The sequence below is a fragment of the Etheostoma spectabile genome, chromosome 9, assembly GCF_008692095.1.
Source record: "Etheostoma spectabile isolate EspeVRDwgs_2016 chromosome 9, UIUC_Espe_1.0, whole genome shotgun sequence".
In the NCBI taxonomy this organism is placed as follows: Eukaryota; Metazoa; Chordata; class Actinopteri; order Perciformes; family Percidae; genus Etheostoma; species Etheostoma spectabile.
Genome location: NC_045741.1, coordinates 20,209,974 through 20,218,512, shown reverse-complemented (window position 1 = coordinate 20,218,512; position 8,539 = coordinate 20,209,974). Strand labels below are relative to the sequence as shown.

The 8,539-nt window shown below is 46.3% G+C and overlaps 1 long non-coding RNA gene across 1 annotated transcript in view; it reads left to right on the top strand.

Moving 5' to 3' along the window:
- Positions 1 to 4,743: 4,743 nt before the first annotated feature.
- LOC116695986 (uncharacterized) overlaps positions 4,744 to 8,539 on the top strand; it is an 18,372-nt gene continuing 14,576 nt past the window's right edge. The window contains exon 1 of the long non-coding RNA XR_004333602.1: positions 4,744 to 4,754. This is a non-coding gene — a long non-coding RNA (uncharacterized LOC116695986). The remainder of the gene's footprint in view (positions 4,755 to 8,539) is intronic.

Here is an 8,539-nt window from a genome sequence, read left to right as displayed (position 1 = left end):
ACCTCTTTGCCATGGGAGACCCTACCAGGAGCACAAAGTTCCAGACAACACAGCCCTCTGGTTCATAGGGACACACAAACCTCTCCACCACGATAAGGTGATGGTTCCCGGAGATCTTTTTTTAGTGAAACTAATTTATTTCAGTGCATTGAACATCATTTGGGAGGGTTTACCATGCTTGTCAGTAACCAACACACACAATCAATCAATGCGAAATAAATAAGTAGGCGGCGCCGACATTCACTGCTAATGCGTGTGTCAACCACAGGGAATATCGTGTGGTCCTGAAGTACCTGTGCCTCGGCATTGCTGATCCTCAAGGAGCGGCTGGGTGCTGAAGAAGCTCCCTGTCAAACTTGTCCTTCAGGGATCACGGGAACCTATGGACTCAGCTGCTGATGTGCTCCCCTTGCGGCCTCGCATCTCAATGAAGGTCAGGATTTGCCTTATTTATACACAGCACTACAGTCAACCTGCAGTGATATTTTGTGCACAGTAAGCACTGACATCACTATTTTTTGCACTCTCTTTTAATTCAACCACATACTTATCCCTCCATCTGGGAGCTTCCCTTCATTATGTTGATAGGTGAAGAACTGAGGAGTTCTGTAGCAGTTGCCTCCAAGATCAAAGCCCGTGGCTGCTGGCTTCAGATGTCTCTAAGTCAGCGGCTCCCGTTCAGGTCTTCCCTCTGCATTGACAAGACCCGCAATATTGTCAAACCACAGTGTAAGAGAGAGTATGAGTCAGAAGGAAAGGCACTTACATTCTCACACTCAGCACAATCTCTCTTTCAGCCAGCCGATGTCTTTCATGATTCTCTCCTGGCAGTTGTTCAGGTCCTTAGTTCCTTTGTCAACAGGATGCGGTCAGCTTTGTGTCCTCCCGGATGACATACTGGGTGTTGCCCACCCCCGGTACTCCAGGCTAGTTAACAAAAATACCAACATTCAAACAATTGGCATTTTGTCGTGGAGTCATGAAAATTAGTTATTTGTACCTCTTGCAGCTCCTAGACTTTCTGAGTCTTCTTGATAGTCCAGCCTTGAATATGTTGAGGATTGTCCTCTGGTGCCATTCATCAGCACACGGTTTCAGAGATCAGCCATCCGTTGCAGCACTTGGCCAACAACCACCGTTGGCATCTGCAACTTGATTGTTTCGAGAGCTGACAGCCAGGCCGAGGTTGAGCTTGGTGGCTGGGATGAAGCGCTTTGTGGCCAATGCCCCTGTCCTCAAGATTCCGGTCCTACAAGCTGTAGGAGGAGTGACATTTTGAATGAGTTAACCCGTGATTGTTTAGAAGTCACATGAAATAATTATTCTTGTCCACGACTAAACCTGACCCTAGTTATTCCTGTCGTTTACCTTCAGCACGAAGGGTTTGGCCTCTGCAGCAATGACATGAACTTTGCTGATGACTTTCCACTCCGGTGCTTGCCAACCCTCCTCAGAAGCCGCCCCTAATAAAGGCCTCATTTTGTAGACGATGTTTTTTTTCCAGTTGCAAACTTGGAGCTGCAATAATGATATCCAAAAATCAAGGATTCGGGAATCTTTAAAACCGCCTCATTTTAAGATTTAATTAAAAATGGTCTATATTTATATACAAACATTACATTTTCAACATTATAACTTTAAAAAAAACTTCCAAAGTTGACCTGGTAACCCGCTTACAAAATAGGATAACAAAGTTATTTTAATCTCCTCATGGTAGTAAACAAAAAATTAACAAAAACAGAAAGAGAATTGATACTGGTTTAAATTGGTTTAATATTAATATGTCCATCACTAAATTGAAATAAACAAATCTGTGGTGTTTGGTAGTTGTCAGGGCTGAATTATGAAATAGAGCTGAATTTCAATGGTAATTCTGTTGAACGCGTATTTGTAAAAACTACATTATTGCAACTGATTATAGAATACTGTCAGAAGCCACATATAGAATGTAGCACACTAATGATCTAAATTCTCTTGTTATTCTTCCTTTTTCCAATTGATTTAAACTGACAGCCTGGTGTAAACTAAAATTCCTCGGTGTCCCTTTTTTGCTCTAGCATCGGTTATATATCAGCAACATTACACTGTCAGCAGTACATATTTATCTCAATCATTTCCAGGTATTTCTCTCCTAATATAACACAATTCAGTGGAGAAGTGCTGACAATGTTCACAAATATAATCTCATCAACAAAAAGCAACATTTATTTTTAAGAGAAAATTAAGTTCATTCAAGTGTTAAAATTAAGATAAAAAATAAGAATTACTTCCCCTCAAGGGCCCGGTAAAGGCACCAAGCACCCTCATGACTGTGATAGTGGACGACTGCACCAGGGGCGTCCTTATAGCCCTTTTTGCTGCTGTGTGCCCCTTAAAAATGTGTATCTTAAAACTATTATCCAGCTTTCATGTCTGAATGTTACCATAGCCCCTACCCTGCATAATTAGACCAAATGACAGTAAAACATGAAAGCAAAAATGTCACAGACAAGTTATCTTGACCTACGCGTGCTGCCCTTGCACAAATAACCCAATGTCCCGAAATCCCAATAGTTTTCCTCTGATGTGACACCCCATATTCACAGTAACGATGAAATGCATCTCCATTTAGTATTTCACTATTACATGATAATATATTAAAATTTTTTAACCATATGCATTTCACTACACAGGTAGATCTAATGTCTTATTATTCATAAATGTCCAAAACTACATTGTTAGAGTGTAAAATATAATTGTTATAATATGTTAACAGTTTTAATTCACCAATGACTCACATACATTACTGATAAAAACATTATAGTGAAATTACATTGTACTAATGCTGTATCAGTTGTTTTCCGTTGCTTTAAACGTAAATTTCCAGTCGTGCAAAGACTGAACCATAACACTGCAGTTTTTATCAGTTTCAACTGCTGACCTCACCACCATTTGTTTCATCCAGTGTTTTAAAACATCACATTGCAAATAAATTGCATCAAATCCAGGACTCACTATGATGATGCCTTCTTACTAGTTGTTTTCAAGTACTTTTAAAAACTATATCATGCATGCAGTATGTCCTGCCAGCAGACACCAACATTAATAGTATAACCATACTCACATGTGGGGCACACATTTTCAAATTATACAACCAACTGCCAGTAAACAGTAAAACTAGACTGAGAAGATGAAATTGCTGACACTTGGTGCAATGGTTAGAATGGATAAACAATGTTGCCTTGCTGCTTTTCAAACCATGTTCTCTCTGGTTTTAACCAAACCCTAACTTAACAAATTCTCACACCCGTTTTCAGAGTGATAATAAGGCTTACCCCTTCTGTCCAGTAAACAGTCAAGGAACGGTCTTAAAGCATATGGTGACATTGCTGTGTTCCATAAGGCTACCACATGGTCGAGATTGGTGAACAAAAATAGTAGTTTGAAGATTCGCTTACATTAGTGCGAAGAGTAATGACATTCAATTACATAGAAGGTAGGGTTCTGTAGAAAGCAAAGGGTCATTATGTGTAATCAGTAGCTTAATTGCCTGTCATTTTTGGTCCTCCGAGCTGGTTGCTAACAAAAATGAAAACTCATTTCCCTTCTTCCTCTGATGCTCATTGAACCCGGCATCTCAAAACAAACTACATTCCCTTACCAAAGTCTTGTCGCTTGTGTACAAATTGACCTGAATTCAGCTGAATGTATTTCTAATCAAGATTTTTTTACAAGAATGGCTCATTTTAATCCCAACAGCTTTTTAATAATTTTTCAGTGCAAAAAGAAACTGTCAAAAAGTGTTTCTAATATTCACAGCTTGGTAAACCAATGGAGTCAATTTTTGCAAAGACCATAAGTGTTTTCGTCTTGTCATATGAGCGTTTCACCCTGTGACTAATAATGATCAATTTAAGGTCTCAGGTGTGTATAAAAACAACCCCAGTACACTAGCCCTTCGCATCACTGCAACAGACATCTGCAAAACCATGCCTAAATTCACCCTGAATGACAAAGTTTTGATTGTCAGAGGCTGAAGACCAATCCACTGCTGATGTGGCGACCACCATCAATTGTGTCCTCATTGTACGTAACAGAGGATTAAAAAAAACATTTGAAGCCCTGGAGAGTTTGTTGACAAGCCCCAGTCAGCAGACCCCGCAAGACAACTGCTAATGAGATGACTGTTTGTTTGGCTCCAATTCCAAGCCGCCCTTTTCCACTGCAGCAGAGCCTCCACCAGACCTGGTCCCCTGAATCCCTAGGGTCAACCAGAACGGTTGTCTGATTCTGTCTCGAAATGGCCGCCATGGTCGATCAGTGCCAAAGCCATCACTAACAAAAACATTGAAAAACCGTGGCATTTGCCAAAGCCCACAGCCTGCTACAAGGATGGACGCTGAGAAGTAGAAAAGTGTATTTTCAGATGAATCTCTCTTGAATTACACACAGTTGCCGCAAATAATTTGCAGGAGACCTACTGGAGCCTGCTGGATCCAAGCTTCACCCGAAAAAGTGAAGTTTGGTGCCGAAAAATCCTGGTCTGGGGTACATCCAGATGATGGGGTGGCGAGAGAATCTTGCGGTTGAAGGACACAATATCTCAAATACCAGAATCTTCAGCTCACCTCTAATTCCCCACCATACACGATGCCAAATTCTCCCAGCAGGATTGTGTCTCATCGCATACTTCCATCTCCACTTCAAAGTTCCTCAAGGCGAAGAGATCAAGATGCTCCAGGATTGGCCGCCCCAGTCACCAACCATGAACAGCAGTGAGCATATGTGGGGTTAGGATGAAGCGGAAGCAAGGAAACCAAACCAAAGAATATTGATAAACTCGGTGAGTCATGCAAGACTGCTTTTCCTAATATTCCTGATGACTTCATCAATAATTGTAAATGAATCCGGCCAAATCGCATGGGATGCATGGAGCCTTCAAGCGCATGGAAGTCATTACAATATATTAAATTTGAATCTCACAGCACCCAATATTTATTTGCTGACATATTTTGTATTTGAGTAAATTTGTTCATTTATGTAGAGGCAACAAAAATTTTTTTTTGCCACAATTTGACCTTTCTGTCTTTGTTTAAATAAAAAATCTTGTTTCCATCCATCACGTCATCCGCTTATCCGGTATCGGGTCGCGGGGTCAACTCAGCTCCAGAAGGGGACCCCACCTTCCTTTCTAGAAGCCACATCAACCACGCCGACCTGGGGATTCCCGGGCGTTCCCAGCCAGGTTGTACGATATATCTCTCCTCTAGTCCTGGGTCTTCCCCGAGGCCTCCTCCCAGCTTGGACGTGCCTGAACACCGGCCCCCTTACCAGATGGAGTAAGCCCCTCTCGGATGAACTGATCTTCTCCACCCTATCTCTACGGTAGACCGCCAGCACCCTCCTGCGGAAACGCCTTTTGGCCTCTTGTACCCTGGATCTCGTTCTTTCATCATGACCCAGCCTTCCTGACCATATGTGAGGGTAGAACGACATTGCCCGTAGCTCGAGAGCTTTGCCTTCTGGTTTAGCTCTCTTTTTCCGTCACAACGGTGCGATACACAGACTGAATACCGCACCATCTGCTCGATTCTCCGACCAATCTCCTGCTCAAGCCCCCTCACATCGGCGAACAAGACCCCAAGTACTTAAACTCCTTCACTGAGGTAAGGCTCACATCCCTACCACCGGAAAAGCACTCCATCGTTTTCCTGCTGCAGAACCATGGCCCTCCGATTTAGAGTCGCATCCCACCCTTCACACTCGCTGCGAACCGGATCCAGTGAGTGCTGAAGTCACAGACCGATGACGCCATCAGGACCACATCATCTGCAAAAAGCAGCTATGATCCTGCGCCCAACGAACTGCAACCCCTACCCGCCCCCGACTATGCATCTATATCCTGTCCATATATATTACCAACAGGATTGGTGACAAGCGCATCCCTGGTGGAGGCCAACCGCCACCTGGAACGAGTCCCGACTTACTGCCCGAGAACCAGACACATCTCTCGCTTTGGTCACAGAGATTTGGATGGCCCTGAGAGTGGACCCCTCACCCCCATACTCACGCAGCACCTCCACAATTCTCCCGGGGGACCCGGTCAGAAGCCTCTCCAGATCCACAAACCACATGTAAAGACTTGGTTGGGCATACTCAAGGCCCCCTCCAAGATCCTTGCGAGAGTGAAATCTGATCCGTTGTTTCACACGGCCAGACTGAATCCGCCTGTTTCCTCTTCCCACTCCGAGTTCGACTATCGCCTGAACCCTCCTTTTCCATCACCTTGGAGTAGACTTTACCAGGGAGGCTGAGAAGTGTGATACCCCTGTAATTGGCACACACCCTCTGTCCCCCTTTTTGAAGAGGGGAACCACCACCCCGGTCTGCCACTCCTTAGGCACCGTCCCAGACTTCCACCACGCAAGTTGAAGAGGCGTGTCAACCACGACCATCCCCTCCACACCCAGAGCTTTCAGCCTTCTGGACGGATCTCATCAATCCCTGGGGCTTTGCCGCGGTGGAGTTTTTTTTGACTCACCTCAGCGACCTCCACCAGGGAAATTTCGACAATCCCCCATCATCCTGCCAGCTCTGCCTCTACCACAGATGGCGGGTCACTGGATTTAGGAGTTCCTCAAAGTTCTCCTTCCACCGCTCTATTACTCCCCAGTTGAGGTCACAAGGTCCCATCCTTACTGTTACAGCTTGATGAGTCCCCCGTTACCCGTTTGGCGAACAGTTTTCCGAGCATCTTGTGTGGCCGACCTGAAAGGTCCTTCTCTCCATGTCTTCTCCCAACTTCTCCACACCCGCGGCGTTGCCTCTGTCACAGGCCGGAGGCTGCAGCCCTTCGGTGCCCGTGGTACCTGCAACTGCCTCCGGCTCCTCCGTGATAACATATCCCCGGAAAGACTCCTTCTAGTTTGGACGGCTTCCCTGACCACCCGGTGTCCACCAGGTTGTTTCGGGTTACCGCCCTTGAGGCACCTAAGCCTTAGCCACAGCTCGCCACCACACTTTAGCAGGGAACTTTTGAACATTGCCCACTCATGTCCAATGCCCCCCAGCCTCCACCGTTCGCACAAAAAAACAAAAAAAAAAAAAGAAAAAAAAGAAAAGCTCCGCCGTAGGTGCGCGTAAAAGTTCCGTCGGACGTGCCTCCTCCAGACGTCCCAGTTTACCCTTACTACCGGTTGGGCCTTAACCCATGTCTGTCCCAAAGTCTTCCCGGACCCCCTGACCCCACCCAGCCACCAGATGGTGATCAGTTGACCACACCGCCCCCTCTTCACCCAGTGGTCCAAAACATACGGCCCAGATCAAAATGGAGAAGATTATAAATCGAGTATTGACCTTGGAACTAGGGTGCTCTGGTACCCGTAACTTATTAGCATCCTTTGTCAAACATGGTGTTTGTGTTGATGGACACCAGTGCACTAACACAGAATCCAAACAGACATAACCAACTCTTGTTTAGATCAGGGAGGGCCGTTCCTCACCATTACGCCTGTCCACAGTCACTCCATTCATTAGCCACGTGTGCGTTGACGTCCACCCAGCAAACCTTAATTGGAGTACCTAACTGGAGCCCCACCAGGCCTTCCAATTCAAGGTTCCTAAAAGGCCGAATATCTGAACTCTTGTTTGGTTGATACGCACAAACAACCCATCAGGTTTTCCCCCCATCAGGCCCGCAGGCGTAGGGGGCAACCCTCTCGTACACCGGGTAAACTCCAACGCCGAGGCGCTCAGCCGGGGGTTTGGCTTATCCCCACACACCTCCCGTTGCCTACCACCCTGGGCTAACTCAGGAGTATGGACAGAGTCCCAACCCCTATCCGGGAGTAACGTTCCAGCCAACCGAGGACTGTGCGTAGAGGTAAGCCCCCACCAGATCTAACTGGTAGCGCTCCACCTCCGCACAAGTTCCGTCTCATTCCCCCACAGAGAGGTGACGTTCCAGTCCCCAGAGCCAGCCTCTGCCGCCCGGGTATGGTCCGCGAAGCCCCCGCCCTTCGCTGGCCACCCATATGACAGCGCAGACTCCACCCCAGCGTTTTCCTCCCACAGTTGGTGGCCCATGGGCTGGAGGGAGAAGTTCCACGTTGCTTTTTTCGGGCTGTGCCGACCGGCTCCGTGGCAAGCCGCCACCAGCGCTCGCTCACGACCCACAATCTGGGCCTGGCTCCATACGGGCCCCGGGCTTCCACCGGGCGGTCCCTCATCCCTCTTGTTTTTCCATAGGTTTTGAACCATTCTTTGTCTGGCCCCTCCCTGAGACCTCTTGCCGCTGGGTAGACCCTACCAGGAGCACAAAGTCCAGACAACACCAGCCCTCTGGTGTCATAGGGACACACAACCCTCCCAACCACGATAAGGTGATGGTTCCCGGGATCTTTTTTTGTAGTGAAACTATTTTATTTCTGCATTGAACTCATTATTTTGGGGGTTTTTAGCTTTCATATGAGCTATTTCTTACACAAATTGATAATTAAAAGTCAGGTTTATAGCAGGGTTTCCTACAAATAGATAATCGACAAGACTTTGTCAGGACTGG